This window comes from Lygodium microphyllum, chromosome 19, assembly GCF_053477565.2.
Source record: "Lygodium microphyllum isolate KBCC chromosome 19, Lygodium_microphyllum_v1.1.10, whole genome shotgun sequence".
NCBI lineage: Eukaryota > Viridiplantae > Streptophyta > Polypodiopsida > Schizaeales > Lygodiaceae > Lygodium > Lygodium microphyllum.
The window spans coordinates 126389062-126406812 of NC_141153.1; positions in this window are offsets into that span (position 1 = coordinate 126389062).

A 17751-nucleotide genomic window follows, 5' to 3' on the forward strand; every position below is an offset into this window, starting at 1 on the left:
GAGAAGATAAAGTAAGATGAAGTGACACATGATTAGGTATAATCTCTCCCCGACATGAAGTGGGCAGCTCCCTTCATGTCGTATTTATAATAATATTATAAAATCTTATTTGCCCAAGATTTAGGCCCTTTACAATCACTCTTTGCATAAAGATTTTGAGTGTACTGGAAAAGATATAGAGTATTCGAAATTAATGGATGCTAGCAGATGTGCATCCCACAACTCTTTAGGACCATTAATATTTTATTAGACATATCTTCTAAAAATCTATTTTGCTAATAAATATTTACATAGAGGCTATGCGCACGCTTTATAAGAAATAGCGGTGTGTCTAATACATTAATCCAATAATTGCCAAATAAATTCTTGAGAAAATAATCTTTAAAATGCTTGCACATGGCGCGCCTTTCCAATTCACCTTGCTCTACACATCAGCTGCCAAAAATTTAGAAAATCATGTTAGAATAATAACCAACTGAATAATTGCAGCTAGCCACATAAATCAATTAATTTGGAATTCCATACAATAATTAATTCACGAAGACGTTAATACTTGTGTGGATAAAATGGTATCGCCCACGTTCACACTTGCATCGACACCCGGAAAGGATAGGCGTCCCCATCAACCTTTTGCCTAAGACAATTATTAGGAACATGCCCCACATTGATGGAGAACCATTTAAGGTGCTCATCCCGCCAACTACACACAAAGGAGAACCATTTAAGGCGCTCATCCCTTTGCGTAGGTGCCACCTGAGCTGGCAACATACACCCGGGGTGGGATAGCAATTGTCCTCAATTGCTATTGGCTGGATGTGGAGACAATAAATTGGAAAAATGTCGCAAGAGTATGCATCCATTGAACTTCCTCAACAGGGTGATTGTGGAATTTGACAAGATAACAAGGATAAGTATTTCTAGTTCTAGTGGTCATATAGTCAACATCAATAATTGTTTCAGGGATTAGGATTTCATGGTCATCTGCAATCTAGGGTGGTGAGTCATAAACATGGTGAATAGGAAGAGAACCTTTGAAGGGACGTAAAAGACTAATGTGAAAAGTGTTTTGGATTTTCCAATGATGTGGTAACTCTAATTTATAAGCATTAGGATTAATACAATGGAGAATTTTAAAAGGTCCATAGAAATGAGGAGCTAAGTTTACATTCGGGTTCTTTTCTACACTATGGAGTCTATGTTTTTCAACACGTAACCAAACATAATCTCCTTCTTTATAAATCATGGCTTGCCTCTTCTTATTTACTTATTTCACATATGATTGTTGGGCCTTTTGCTACCATTTGTTCAACTCGCTCATAAATACTTGAATGATTTTGAATCCAATCGTCAACAGAAGGTATTTTCTGTGTTAGAAGAAATGTGGGAGTTGGCAATTTGTGACCATAAACAATTTCAAAAGGTGCCTTTTGTGTAGCAGTGTGAGTGGTATTTTTGTAAGCAAACTGTAGAAGGTGCAAATGATTATCCCATGTGGCTAAAGAAGAAATTGTGTAAGCACGGATTAAATCCAAAATTGTGCTATTTGTGGCCTCTATTTCACCGTTAGTCTCTGGATGAAATGCAGAGCTAAAATCAATCTTAGTTCCTAAGTTAGAAAAAAATGTAATCCAAAAATTATTACAGAATCGAGGATCTCGGTTGGACACAATAATTTTCGGCAATCCATGGTGCACAAAAATATGCTTGAGAAATAAGTTAGTAGCTTGTGCAATACTTAAGGCCTTTTTACAAGCAATGAAGTAAGCCTGCTTACTAAATCTATCAACTATGGTCCATATCATATTATTCTATGAAGAAGTTTGTGGTAAACCTGTAATGAAATCCATAGAAATCTGCTCCCAAGGTGAATTAGGGATAGGTAATGGAAGTAATAAACCATATGACTTACCATGATGTCTTTTTATGCATTGACATACAATGCATTCAGAAACAAAATTAGAGACATCATGTTGCATATCTGGCCAAAAAAAATCTTCTGTAAATTTCTAAGTGTGCAGATAATACCACGATGTCCCATATAAGGAGGCTCCTGTACTTCTTGCATAATGAAATGATGAAAATGATTAGTAATACATAACCAGCAAGGTCTTCAGGTTCGTTAGAATTTTCGCCCATAAGTATAGCTTCATTGAAGTTGGGCATTGCTTGAAGGTCTTCGTTGGATTCTTCAACTGCAAGAAAATTCAGATGTGCCGTGGTTTTCTTCCAATCACGGGTGTTGCCCATGGGACAACAACTCGCAATATGACCAGGACACTTACAATTATAACAAATTACATTTTTGAAAATGGCATTGGAGACACTTGGGTTAATATTTTTAGGTTCACCAGATTTAGGCAAATTTGAAGGTAGATTGAGAGGTTTAGAATTGGAAACTAATTGATCATGATTATTAAGAACATTTTGCATCCATGGCCATCGGTTAAAACAATTCTTTCCATATTGAGAATTGAAGTTACAGAAAGAATTAAAACAAAATTTTTTACCCATGTTGTTACCATTGGATGCCGGAAATTGCCTTCGGTCTTTAGACTACTTCTTTTCAGCGTCGTGAGGTAGGGATATGGCTTCGTCCAAATTATTGGGCTTGAACATGTTGATTTCGGCTTGGATGGATGGAATTAAGCTGGACATATACTTTCTCTTGAAGGTAGACTTGACCACTGGCTCCATCATTTGGAGTTGCAAGAGAGTGCTCCAAAATCTTTCTGTGTATTGAGGGATAGACTCACGTTTCTGTTGCATGAATAGGTCCCATTGTTGTTGCATGTGGAGCTCGAATTGTGCATGGAGAAAATTTGCAAGAACCTTCTTGTCAAAGTCATTCCATGTGAGAGGATGATCAACACTTTTACACGTGACATCCCACCATAATGCAGCTTTCTCAATAAAATAATGAGATGCACATTTAATTTTATCACTTTCTGAGTATTTCTCATTGTCAAAATAAGCTTCAAAATGACTTAACCATGACATAATTTTGTGACCATATTTAAGACCATCAAAAGAATTAAATTTGAATGTACGCTTGCTTATCTTGGACTCCTTTCGACTAGCGTGGACATCCAAAGTAGCGTTGATGGCGCGAACTAGGTTGTTGTCGTTGGTAGAAATTTCAGTGGTAGGGCGCTTGAGCGACTTCGGTTCTTACTCCAATTATACGCGATGTTGACGCTCTTCTTCAAGTTGCATGGATATTAAACCCATATGCTACTCTAGAGTTGGCTCAGGAAGGGGTGATGCAGAGTCAAAATTGGTAGTGTCGGATGGCCCTTCGTGTGGCATGAATGCTTGATGGAGAAATCCAGAGATTTAGGACGCCTTGCAAATGAAAAGATGCCTTGCTTGTCATTGAAGAATTTTTGTGTGTAAGACCAAAATTTTAAGTGGCCTTTGGACAAGAAATTATGGATGGAAGTAGGCAAGAAAGGCGGGAAATTTTTATGGGAATTTTGTGAAATTTATGAAGTTGGAAAGAACTGCGCGAGAACTGCCTCTATGGAAGAGATAGTCAGCTATGACTTGTGAAGATTTGCAGAGTCTATATGACATGGAGTAAGAGAAGATGAAGTTGATTATGTAAGTGATAAAAGAGGTAATGTAACTTGCTTATTAATAAGGCTTTAAGTCTTTAAAAAAAACTTAACAATTTAGGACAAAAAGACGTCGTGAATGTTGCCGTGATGGTAAAAAATGCCCTCCCCAATGAAATCAAGATTGAGCTTAAGCTCTTGATTAAGCTTAAGCAAAGCTTTCAATTAGGCTTTAATTAAGCTTGCTAATCACCTTGAAGCTCCAATACTTCACGAAACATGGTGCCATGATGTGGGAGTGGGTTTTCCTCAATGTCTGAGAAAATAACACAATTTCTTGACTATGATAGAGGGGTTGGGGGTTTTGAAGGCCTGGGAATCTAGCCGTGTAGTTGATTCGCGATGAGAAGGACCATAGAGCCCATTTGCAGTAGAGGGCTCACCTTCACGCCACAGGGTAGGCGATTGGAAGCGCAAGAGGTAGGCTGGGCTCTAATACTGCTGTTGCGAGCAACGGATGTGTGGTTTGCGCATAACGAATGGAAGAAGCTCCCTCTTTCTTTCTTTTACTCATAAAATTGCATATGACTCATGAGAAATTTAAAATAGACTAAAAGAGAGGGTAAAGTAAGATGAAGTGACACAAGATTGGGTACAATCTTCCCCCGACATGAAGTGGGCAGCTCCCTTCATGTTGTATTTATAATAATATTACAAAATCTTATTTACCCAAGATTTAGGCCCTTTACAATCACTTTTTGCATAAAGATTTTGAGTGTATTAGAAAAGAGATAGAGTATTCAGAATTAATTGATGCTAGCAGTTGTGCATCCCACAACTTTGTAGAACCATTAATATTTTATTGGACATATCTTCTAAAAATCTATTTTGCTAATAAATATTACATAGAGGCTATGCGCACACTTTATAAGAAATAGCGGTGCGTCTAATACAATAATCCAATAATTTCCAAATAAATTCTTGAGAAAATAATCTTTAAAATGCTTTCACATGGCGCACCTTTCCAATTCACCTTGCTGTACACATCAGCTGGTGCTGCCAAAAATTCAAAAAATCATGTTAGAATAATAACCAACTGAATAATTGCAGCTAGCCACATAAATCAATTAATTTGGAATTCCATACAATAACTAATTCACGAAGACGTTAATAATCATGTGGATAAAATGGTATCACCCACGTTCACACTTGCATCGACGCCTGGAAAGGATAGGCGTCCCCATTGACCTTTTGCCTACAACAATTCTTAGGAACGTGCCCTGCATTGATGGAGAACCATTTAAGGTGCTCATCCCTTTGCGTAGGTGCCACCTGGCAACACACCTAGACTTAAGAACTTGAAGGAACCCACCAGTAAGAGAAGACCCAAAGACATAGAAGGGTGATTGAATCCCCAAAAGAAGGACCAAGCAGAGAACACACCCAAAAATTTGAACGCAACAAGGATAGACAATACTGTGGAAGTAGATCTACCCAGCCTTATGAACCTGATCAATAACTTGGGAGAACAATAGGAAGTCCTAGATATGGAAGAGGGTAGATCAAGCTATAGAAGCAAGGATGAGCTTAATTAAGGATACTTTCCTGAGGCCGTCTAGTAGTTTGTGAAAAAATATGATGGTCAAACCCAGCTAGAGTATCACGGTAGACCTGTAGAGGACATCATAGCAGTTCTCAAGGAGGAGAGGAAGTTGGCACGTAGGGCTCTGCAATGCCTAGCCACGTACAACCAAGACCAGTAAACTAGGAGTCTAAGCCAGAGCTTAGAAATGTGAGAGACTAAGAGAGTGCTAGCCCTAGCAGGCAGAAAGTGGTTAGAGAGTGAGAGGACGTTAGAAGGAGACCTCACATTGAGCGAGCTCCTGACGAAGAGACTGCTAGTAACACAACAACTGATCAAAGCATTGTAGCATTAGCAACATCACTTCTAGTAGGGTTATGGGTTAACTAAGGCTCTAAGATCCAATAAAAAATTCATGTGGTGGCAAAGAAATTGGACAAATACCAAGCTAATGATGACCCGTACAGCTTTGTGGAATAGTTCGAGCAGGTCTGTGAGGCCAATGGCCTCACCAATCCTACTCAACGCTCCCAAGCCTTTGGATTCTACTTAGGTGACAAGGGCCGGACTTGGTACATGAGTTTCGATGCTATAGAGAGTGCTAGTTCTAGTAGCTTGAAAAATCTCTTCATTAAGAGATTTTCCTAACTTGGGTACTTTGAAAACCTACTAGTGCGACTTATGAATGTCAAGCAGAGAGAGAAAGAGGATATTTGAGATTACGTGGCCTAGGTGAGGAGCCTCTTCAAGGCAATCCCAATGGGCGAGAGACCAACGGAAAGAGCAGTATCCACGATATTCATTAGCGGAATACAAAGTGAAGCTCTACAAAGCCTTGGCTAGTAACTCGAGCTTGCAGCGAGATGCATTGGCAAGGGTCTTTGAGGAAGCTATTAGAGTGGATGACCAGCTCAAGGAAAGAAGCTCCATATGTTTGAATTGAGAAGAGTCTAGTACCAGGAGTTCCAATAGTGCCTCAATGCCAAGTGAGAGAGCAGGCCCAAGCACGTAGGACATAGGGAAGGGCGCTAACTCGATGTAGGAGCTAGTAGAGATTAGGATGGACACAACCAAACTAGAGGAGATGATGAGACGACCAATACACCCACACATCCAATGCGTGCATTTTGGCGAGAACCACATGCCAGTTGAGTGTCAGGACCCTAGGTCATGACCTTGTGCTAATTGTGGTAGGTTCGGCCATGCCACCATGCATTGTAGACTACCCCGGAGACTCCCATACCCATAGCCTTACGGTCAACCCTACCTTGTGAATAGGCCACCAAACTTCTTTGGAAGGGGAGTCCCATTGGCTCTCCCGGTACCTAATGATGCTCAGTTTCCCATCCCTAGGATCGAAATAAATCCTACAGGTATCCCTAGACCACATGGACCCTATGTGACCCACCCACTAAGTGATACTCTAGTTCACTATGTGTATGAGCCTAGCAGTGACGAGCCTTATGTAGACCCATATGTGTCGTATGATGAAGAAGGAAACACAGTCCTTGTGGACTACCGACTTGTACCTATGATGGCATTAGGTAGGGGGAGAGGCAAAGGCCTAGAAGCACAAACCCAAGAGTTAGTTGGAGTTGCGGTCACCCAGGACACATTTATTTGCGCTACCTCGAGAGGGAGCAAGAGAATAGAGATAAGCCTAACCTGAGATATGCACCGAGTGTGGAATCACTCATCTCTTTGTTGATTTCCCTAGGCAAAGACCATCCTCTAGTTTGGGAAATGTCATTGATTCCATTGGGGTTATTTGACGTTGAGACACTTGATGGGGAGGCCACTCCTATTCTGTTGCATGTCATGACTCGTGCGTAGGTCATCATATCATTGCCAATGCCTAGCAACCTTGACGCAACATCAATTGGAAAGACGAGTCGGAGATGGAGGAAGAAAATACAAGACACCAAGGTCACCCTTAAAAAAGAAGTGCCACAACACTACCTATGGGGAGGAAAGTCATTGATGCAAAGGAAGAAACGTTGACTCCACAAATAGCTGAAAAAGGAAGTGCTAAGGTCGAGGAGTACCCCAACTTGAAGCATCAACTCGAAGCCATGAGAATGTGAAAGAATGGGTGAAGGAGGCCCAAGAGTAGTTAAAAGATGATGAACCCATACTAGAAAACGAGATTGATGATCTTTCAAGCATGAGCATGCCAATCTCTCTACTACGACCAAGATCAAGGAAGGTGATGGCACCACAAGTTGGGCCACCTAGACAAAGTATAAATTCTCAAGGGCACCAAACTAGTCAAGGCCATTGGCCAAGAACCGCAGACTTAGGAGAGAAGCAAGTAACTAGCAACCTCCTCAATGCACTTCTGACCACACCGGTAACTCTAAGCTCAGAGGACCTTCTTAGGCAGCACCTAATGCTATGGCTTAAGCTAAAGCAGCGAGTTGAAGAACCAAATGAGCCAATTGCCATAGACTTTCTTAAGCACGATTCACAAACTCAAATACCAAGTCTGAGGCTGTAGTCCATGCCTAAATCCATGCACATCAATGCCTTTTTGAGAAGGCACAAAATGGCATGCAATCCTACCAATCTTAGTACTAGGGGATGTCACCAGAAAGGTGATCATGGACACAGGGGCAAGAGTCAGTGTGCTAAGCCATGCAGTATTCCAAACTTGGGATAACCCACCGGTTGAGACTGCTAGGTTTTATGTCACACTGGCAAGCAGAATGAAGGTGAAACTGTTCCGAGTGTTGAAAAATCGGCCAGTGAAGATCGTAGGAATCCAATTCTCTATTGAATTCATAGCAATGAAGGGAGTGACTACAATATCTTGTTAGGCCGCTGACCTTGGATGCCAACGCGAGAGTCGTAGAAGACTGGGGCAAAAATCTCATCTGCTTAGGCAATCTAACCAAGGCTATAAGAGTAGACATGGTCACTTGGAAGACTATGCCAGTCGACCTAGATGCCATCTCCACCATGCTGAATGACAATGGACAACAAACTAGGGGATCCTATGGGGCCCTTACCGAGTATATCACGTGCCTTGAGGATGAGCGAGACTGGATGCACGTTCTTGCTATCATTGATCTGCTGTTCTCAAACACTAAGGAGTACAAACATGCCATCAAGGCAATTGGTAAGCTCAAGGACACACTTTTAGTGCCAGTCTGTATGATGACCAGGAGCCTATGTGGAAGACCCAATCATGTTGCATTCTGAGTCCCAAACAATAGATGAGAGTTCTTGCAGATCCTAGGATACTTAACCAATAAGTTGGTTGGTAAATCTAGCAATGAATCTTAAGCCACTCCAAGACCTCTTGGACAAGCCTGAATGGCGATGGTCAAAGATACACAATTTAAACTTGAGATACAATTGGACTCTAATCCTCGACCAGCAAGAAGATATATATCAGAACCTGGAAAACGATGAGCAATTGGACAAAGACATCTTTGACGACCAATATGAGGACTGTTGTTCTTTCAGTGGTGAGAGCAAAAGGGAAATATATGCTCTAGAGTACGACACTGGGAGACATATAATTGAACAAATATGATTAGACCTCATACTACACAAGCAGAGTGCACTTTGTGTAGAGAAAGGAGTCAAATGCAAGGATGTCAATTAAACTTGGTTGGAGTACACAGGTGCAATCGACAACGAGCAGGTAGGCCTAGCCCACAATTGAGTGATGCACCACTATTACAAATGGACTCACCTTCTGAGCTACGACTACTAAGAGAGAGCCCCTCTTCTAGCGAAGACATAGATTTTGATTTCAAATCGGAAGTCAGCTCAAATAGTGACCCTAAAATACCTCGGCCTCCCAAGACTAGACACACTAAGGGGGACCTACCCCTCCACTTACGATGCTGATAACTAAGGGAGGAATGACGAATGATGAGCAAAGTAATGTGAGCAAAAGAACATAGAAACCTGCAAGACTTGCCAAAATTATTCATGAAGTTCAAAAAGGGAGATAGGGTGGTGTTCTTTCTGGGAGCCAAACGATAGGGGCAAGCAAGCAAACCAATCGAGGGACCTACCAAGGTTAAGGAGGTCAATTTAGCCAGGGAGGGGGAGACCCCATGACCTCTCTTTATACTTGATGACTTGGCTAAGCAAGATGAAGCAAGTCTCATTACTCTCGAGAGTATGTAGACATCTTTGGTTGGTCCCTAGAAGAGCTCAAAGGGGTAGACTCGACTGTGGTGACTCACAACATACCCATGACACCTAACGTAACACTGTTTAAACAACAACCATACCCCATGAATCCAAAGCATGCCCATGCTATCACGGAAGAAATTGGCAAAATAATGAGAGCAAGATTCATCTACAAAATTGAACACATGGAGTGGGTTTTCCCCATAGTTATCATATTAAAGAAGAATGGAAAGATTAGAGTGTGTGTCAATTACAAGAAGGTAAACACAGCTACAAAGAGAGATAATTACCCACTGTCGTACATCAAGGACATACTCAAGAGAGTGGCTGGCAAAGAGGCCTATATTTTTCTGGACAGTTTATTTGGATACAATCACATGCAAGTGCATCCTAACGATAGGCATAAGACCACATTTGCCACTGAATGGGGAGTCTTTGCCTACATAGTCATGCCTTTTGGATTGACTAATGCACTACCCACTTTCAAACGATCGATGTTGGTGCGCAGATCGGTCGCAGATAGCTCACGTGGTGAATCCCGGAAGGTTCCCAAGAACAAAGTACTCTACTTTTTAGCACAAAAACCCATGTAAAAGCAAGCACGACAAGAGACAAGAGACAAATTGGGTTCAATCTCCCCCCATGCCTTGTGTGAGCGCTTCACAAAGCATGTATTTAATGTATATTTCCAATCTTCATGCTCAATAATAGCCCAATTACAAAAATATGACAAGCTTTTAGCTTTTGAGTTTGCTTTCTACCAAAAATAGGAAAATAAAGCTAATGGACGGTGCCCATAGTGTCTGGCACGCCCAATCTCAATGTCCAAATAGAAATAACATATCCAGACGCATAAGCGCATACAAAATAATAATAAATAATCGATGTCTCAATAGACATAACAAAATATAGGCGTGGCGCCTATCAAAATCTAGTCCAAGAGTCGAAAACCCGCTAGACTCCAATGCTTTCCTCTGCCACTGCTGCTATCTCTACACATCAACTGAAGCATTCACAATCGTTAGTAAAATAACACAATTAAACCGACAAAAGTGAATACCTAGCAGTCTTCAGCTACATAAATAAATCAACTGGTTAGAAATAAATCCTAATCTTAACTTATTACGAGTGCGCACTCTAAACTCATAAATGTTTATTAATTTAATATGCATTTTGCGGAATCACCCGCTATGGAATCACCCATGTACACACTAAATTAATGAAACGCCCGAAAAGGACACGCGTCCCCATCAACTTCTCACACAAAGAATCCTCTTTGCGTATGAGCCCCGGTCATCTAAGTTTACGGAATCCACCGTAAAACCTCACGGAATCCACCGTGGAATATGCCTCCTGGCATCATACCCCCGGGGTGGGATAGCAATTGACCTCAATTGCTATTAGCTCAATGTGGAGCTAACAGAGTGGGGAAAGCATTTAAGTCTCTAGCGTGCATCCATTGTGCTTCCTCTACAGGATGGTTCTTAAATTTCACTAGATATTTAGAATACCTTCGGCCAGTTCTAGTGGTCATATAGTCAGTGTTTATGATGGCTTCTGGTTCAAGTATTTCAGTCTCTTCTTCTAGTAAAGGTGGGTTTTCATAGACAGGGTGGATAGGTAATTGGCCTTTAAATGGTCTCAATAAACTAATATGAAATGTATTATGAATTTTCCAATGAGATGGTAGTTCTAACTTGAATGCATTGTCATTAATCTTATGAATGATTCTAAATGGTCCGTAGAATCTAGGAGCTAATTTGACAACTGGATGTCTATCTACACTTTGCAGTCTACGCTTTTCTATTCTAAGCCAAACATAATCATCAACTTTGAAATTCATGGCTTGTCTTTTCTTGTTGGCTTGTTTGGTATATGATTGTTGGGCTTTAGCAATCATATCCTTTACTTCATCAAAAATAGTGTTATGCATAACAGCAATATCATCAGCACTCTGTATTCTATTAGACAAAGATGCAACAGGTGTGGATAATCTATACCCATAAATAACTTCAAAAGGTGCTTTCTTTGTAGATGTGTGCGGTGTATTGTTATATGCAAACTGTAATAAATGTAAATGAGTATCCCATGTCTGAGGTTTAGAGATAGTGTATGCACGTAAAAGATCTAGAATAGTGCTATTTGTGGCTTCTGTTTGTCCATTTGTTTCTGGATGAAATGCAGATGAGAAATCAATCTTTGTGCCTAGATTTGCAAACAGTGTAATCCAAAAATTATTACAAAATCTAGAATCTCTATCTGAAATAATCACTTTCGGCAATCCATGGTTAGTAAAAACAGTTTTCAAAAATAACTGTGCTGCTTGTGATGCTGTTAAAGTTTTCTTACATGCAATGAAATATGCTTGCTTACTAAATCTATCTACAATTGTCCAAATCATGTCATGGTTAGATTTAGTATTTAGTAAACTAGTAATGAAATCCATAGATATATGTTCCCAAGGTTTAGATAGAATAGACAAAGGCATTAATAATCCATACTGTTTACCATGATGTCTCTTTATTCTTTGACAAATCAAACATTCAGAAACAAAATTAGATACATCTGCATCCATATGCGGCCAATAAAAATCTTCAGTTAACATGCGTAATGTAGAAATGATACCTCTATGACCTTGATATGGGGGACAATGAATTTCATTCAAAACAAAAGATCGGAATGGAATAGTAACACATAGTCTCTTTTCAAAGAACATGAATCCATCATTATATGATAATGAATCAACAGGAATGAAATTATTTTGAACTAATTTTTGCCAATCAGAATGAAAAGTAATATCCTGGTGATATGTGTCTTTCATAGCAATCAATGAATCAAAAGATATGATAGAAATATTATGAATTGCAGGTCTTCTACTCAATGCATCGGCAACTACATTTTCTTTTCCAGGTTGGTATTGAATGATAGGATGGAAACTTTGAATGAATGAAGCCCATTTGATATGACGGTCAGAAATTTGGGGTTGGCTAAGTAGATGTCTAATGCTTTACTGGTCGGTCTTTATCATGAATTCTGAACCCATTAAATAATGCTTCCATTGTTTTAATGCTTGGACAACTGCTAAGAGTTCTTTGTCATAAGTGGAATATTTAAGCTCAGAGGGTTTCAACTTAGAACTAGAATATGCTATTGGATGGTTGTCTTGCATTAGCACGGCTCCTATTCCTGACCCGCTAGCATCGGTCACAACTAGAAAGAATGGTCTGTTAAAGTCAGGCAATTGTAGAACAGGGGCATTGGTTAATGCACGTTTGAGTAAGTCAAAGGATTTCTGATGAGTTTCAGTCCATTGATAAACAATGCCTTTCTTAAGAAGTTTGGTCAATGGTAAAGCAAGTAATGAGAAATTACGTACAAACTTCCTATAGAAACTAGCAAGACCAAGGAATGAGCGTAATTCATGTATATTTTTAGGAATAGGCCAATGCAATATTGCGTCAATTTTCTTAGGATCAACTTTTATTCTTTCTTTTGATACAATATGACCTAGATATTCTATTTCTGTCTTAAAGAATTCACTCTTGTCAGGATTTGCAAACAATTGATTTTCTTTCAGTAATTGAAAAACTAATGATAAATGCTCATAATGCTCTTTTTCACTTTGATTGAACACTAAAATATCATCAAAGAAAACAATCACACAATATTGATATTTTAGAAAAATACGGTTCATCATTCTACTGAAAGTGGCAGGTGCATTAGTTAATCCGAATGGCATAACTAAGAATTCGTAATGGCCAAACTGTGTCCTGAATGCAGTCTTAAATATGTCGGATCTATCTAGCCTCACCTGATGATATCCAGACTTAAGGTCAATTTTACTAAATATAGAAGATCCTTGCAGTTTGTCCATAAGGTCATCAACTCTAGGTATAGGATACCTATTCTTTACAGTGATCTTGTTTAATGCTCGGTAGTCAATACACATCCGATAAGTATTATTCTTTTTCTTGACTAAGAGCACAGGTGCACCGAATGGAGAATTGCTAGGTCGAATTAAGCCTCTATTTAGTAATTCTTCAACTTGACTCTGGATTTCTTTTTGCTCTATTTGATTGTGCCTATATGGGGCTTTGCAAGGTGGTTGTGTGCCAGGTATTAGGTCAATCTTATGGTCTTCTGGACGTGATGGTGGTAAACCTGGTGGTAGGTCTTCTGCAAAACAATCCTTAAAATATGCGAGAAATTCCTTATGCCTAGGGTGCATATGATTTTCCTTTGCGTGCAATTCATTTACCCAAATGAGATAAGATTTAGTATTCTTGCGTAATGCACGTTTTGCTTGAGTATGCGAAAGCAGTGGAAACATATGAGATGCATGCATACCAAATAATGTAATAGATTTTCCTTGAAAATTTATATTCATTGTGTGCGTAGAATAATCTATATTTGGATTATGCTGGTGTCTCCATGGCATTCCTAGAATAATGTCGCTTGACTGTAATGGGACAACTAAGAAATTTCTTCTTTCAATATATGGACCAATTTGAATTTCTAAATCTTGAACTTCTTGTGTGCCATTGTACCTAGTGCCTAAAAATGCAGCTTTTATGCGATAGTGCGTAGGTACAGTATGCAGTTTCAATTCCTTTACCAATTTTGCTGAAATAAAGTCATGGGTACTACCGTCATCATGCAATATAGTTCTTTCTTTTCCATGCACCATACATTTCATAGTCAACAATGAATGTGAAGTAGGCATACCTGGTAAAGTGTCGGAAGTAGTAGTAGGATCATCTTCTTCTTCAGTGAAATCTGGCATATCCTCATGCTCGTCTTCGTCCATAGCTCCAAGGTAATTGATATGTGCTGATGGCTTCTTTGAATGACAATTTGCTGCGAGATGCCCTGGCTGGTGACACTTGTAGCATACGATGGGCTTAGCTTTGGTCACATTATTTGCAATGGCTGGGAGTCTGGGAATATTTGGATTTGCTTGTGGAATAGGCTTAGGATTTGGATTGACAGTGGATGGTAATGTAGGTGGTTTAGGCCAATTCTTGCGGAAAGATGGTGATGAGAAACGACTTGGATTAAACCTTCTGAAATTGGAATTGAATTGTTTAGATCCATAATTACCGTTTGCTTGGAATGGCTGTGGTCGTCGATCTCTTCCGCATAACTTATCTTCAGTGTCGTGGGCTAAGGAGATGGCGTCTTCAAGGGTAGCAGGCTTGAACATGTTTACTTCAGCGTAGTAATGTCCAAGAAGTCCAGACATATACTTCCGCTTATGTGTCGTCTTTAGTACGTCTTCAAGCATGCGTAACTGTAGGAGTGCATTCCAAAAACGCTCTGTATACTGTGGAATAGGCTCACGATCGCGCTGTTGAAGTAAATCCCATTGCTTGATAGCCTTCTCATGAAATTGCGGTGGAAGGAAATTTTGCATGAACTTCTTCTTGAAATCTTCCCATGTAGCAGGACATTCTATGCTGTTGCGGACTACAGTCCACCAAAGTGATGCTCTGTCTATCAGATGATTAGTAATACACTTGATTTTATCTTTTTCGGGATAAGTTTCCTCATGGAAATAGTCATCAAACTGGCTAATGAATGATAAAACAGTCTTTCCTTCTCTTATGCCATTGAAAGTGCGAAACTTGAAACTTCGTTTACTTATCTTGGATTCCTTGCGAATGGTTTGTGCTTCAAGAGTGGCGTCGATGGTACGGCGAATCAAATCTTCAGCTTGGGGTTCTTCTTTATCAGTGGACGCTCCTTGTAGCTTTGTCAATTGCGCTTGCAAGGCTTGCCTAGCTCTTCGCTCTTCTTCCAATTGCAACATGATAAGATCTAGCTTTTGTTCCATGGTAGGCTCGGGTAGATCGTCTTCAGCCATAGGATCATCCATATGTGGGGTAGTCATCCTGTAAAACTCAACAAACCTTTCTCACTCAAAATCAATTAGCGGGATGAGCGTAGCTCAAATTTGGGGTTACAGGGCTATGTATTTTTGGGTATTTTCTTCTTCAATTTTCCGAAATTCTGCAATATTTCTGTCTCCGTTTGCTGAAAGTACTTCAACGAACTTGTAGATAGGTAGAACAGCTTGCTGGGAACAACTTTCCAGTTCAGAGTTTTTGCATACGAACAAGTCTTCTATGAGTTTTAAGCACTAGTCAGTTCTGATTTAGTCTGACTTGTAGAGCTGCAGACTTAGCAGACTTGCAGAGTTGTGGACTTGCTGGACTTAGGCCGACTTGCAGAACTTAAAGAACTTGATTACCGTCGACTTACGGAACTTGACTTCAGGAGTGCGAGACCCGGAGTTACTGAACTTGTCTGCCCAGTGTGACTTGCAGAAGATTGTGTGACTTAGCTTAATGAATTAAGCTTAAGCTTAATAAGCTTAGTAGCTTAGGCTTATTAGGGAGGGAGAGTCGACTGAAAACGGCGCAGATCGTGGAGGTCAAGAGGATGTGTTTGACGACGTCGCGCGAATTTCGGACAGCCTCAGATACCTCGTTGAGAATTTTTGTGGGACTTCTTCAATTCCTAAGTCTTTAAGCTTGAAGACTAAGTTTTTTTTTTGAAGAAAAAGATATGGCTTCTTACTGTTTTATCCACGACTTGTTTATGGAGATGAGGGAGTGGTCCTCCGCCTACAGAGCCTGGTCCTTCGCGATCTGACAGTGGAAACAGGGGTTCTTGATCGCCAGAAGTCTGCCTGTATCAACGGTTCGCGACGAGATTGACTGTAGAGGCTGTTTGTTCCTAGAGCTCCGCCTTCACCCGAGATTGGTAGCGATTGGAAGCTCTTGATCTCTGCTCCGCTCTGATACCACTAGTGCGCAGATCGATTGCAGATAGCTCACGTGGTGAATCCCGGAAGGTTCCCAAGAACAAAGTACTCTACTTTTTAGCACAAAAACCCATGTAAAAGCAAGCACGACAAGAGGCAAGAGACAAATTGGGTTCAATCTCCCCCCATGCCTTGTGTGAGCGCTTCACAAAGCATGTATTTAATGTATATTTCCAATCTTCATGCTCAATAATAGCCCAATTACAAAAATATGACATGCTTTTAGCTTTTGAGTTTGCTTTCTACCAAAAATAGGAAAATAAAGCTAATGGACGGTGCCCATAGTGTCTGGCACGCCCAATCTCAATGTCCAAATAGAAATAACATATCCAGACGCATAAGCGCATACAAAATAATAATAAATAATCGATGTCTCAATAGACATAACAAAATATAGGCGTGGCGCCTATCAAAATCTAGTCCAAGAGTCGAAAACCCGCTAGACTCCAATGCTTTCCTCTGCCACTGCTGCTATCTCTACACATCAACTGAAGCATTCACAATCGTTAGTAAAATAACACAATTAAACCGACAAAAGTGAATACCTAGCAGTCTTCAGCTACATAAATAAATCAACTGGTTAGAAATAAATCCTAATCTTAACTTATTACGAGTGCGCACTCTAAACTCATAAATGTTTATTAATTTAATATGCATTTTGCGGAATCACCCGCTGTGGAATCACCCATGTACACACTAAATTAATGAAACGCCCGAAAAGGACAGGCGTCCCCATCAACTTCTCGCACAAAGAATCCTCTTTGCGTATGAGCCCCGGTCATCTAAGTTTACGGAATCCACTGTAAAACCTCACGGAATCCACCGTGGAATATGCCTCCTGGCATCAGATGTGTACAATATTCAAAGACATGCTAAGAAATGAGTTAGAGGTCTTCGTGCATGACTTGTGTGTTCACTCTACTTGGTGAGAACACTTGGATCGGTCTTTGAACGATGTCAGCTATATCGTCTTTTATTGAACCCCTTGAAGTGCCAGTTCTGGGTGAAGCATGGATGTATCCTAGGACACATGGTGTCAAAGAATAGCATTGCCACAAATTTCTCAAAGATCAAGGTCATTGTCGATCTTCCACCCCCAACTGATTACAAGGGTGTTCAGTGCTTGTTAGGATAGATAGGGTATTATCGACGATTTTGTCCTAGCTTATGATCCAGGTGTAATTATGTCGTATATAAATCCAATCATGCCCTATCCAATCATGCCCTATTCAAACAAATACTAGCTGTTAAGAGGTTTGGTCATATTCAGGGACTTTATGAGAAATGAAAAATATGTGCGTTTATTTTCGCATCTATAGGTGCGTTTATAAACGCGGATATATAGATGCGTTCTTCATACTAGCGCGAATAGACGTGCTGATACACGCGCTTATAAACGCGCCCGCTTTTTCGCGTGTACAGTGTGCGTCTATAGGGCCTTTCTCTTGTAGTGCTACCTATCCCTTCATACCCTTAATGCATTGGCTCAATCAATCCTCCATTGTCTCTCCCAATAGGCCTTTACCTCTCAAAGTTTTCAATGTCATTATATTAAACCTTTATGTTAATTGTTTAATGACCTTAGAAGATAATTATATTCCTTGATTAGGTGCTATTTGAAATGTTTGTTCGTATGATCC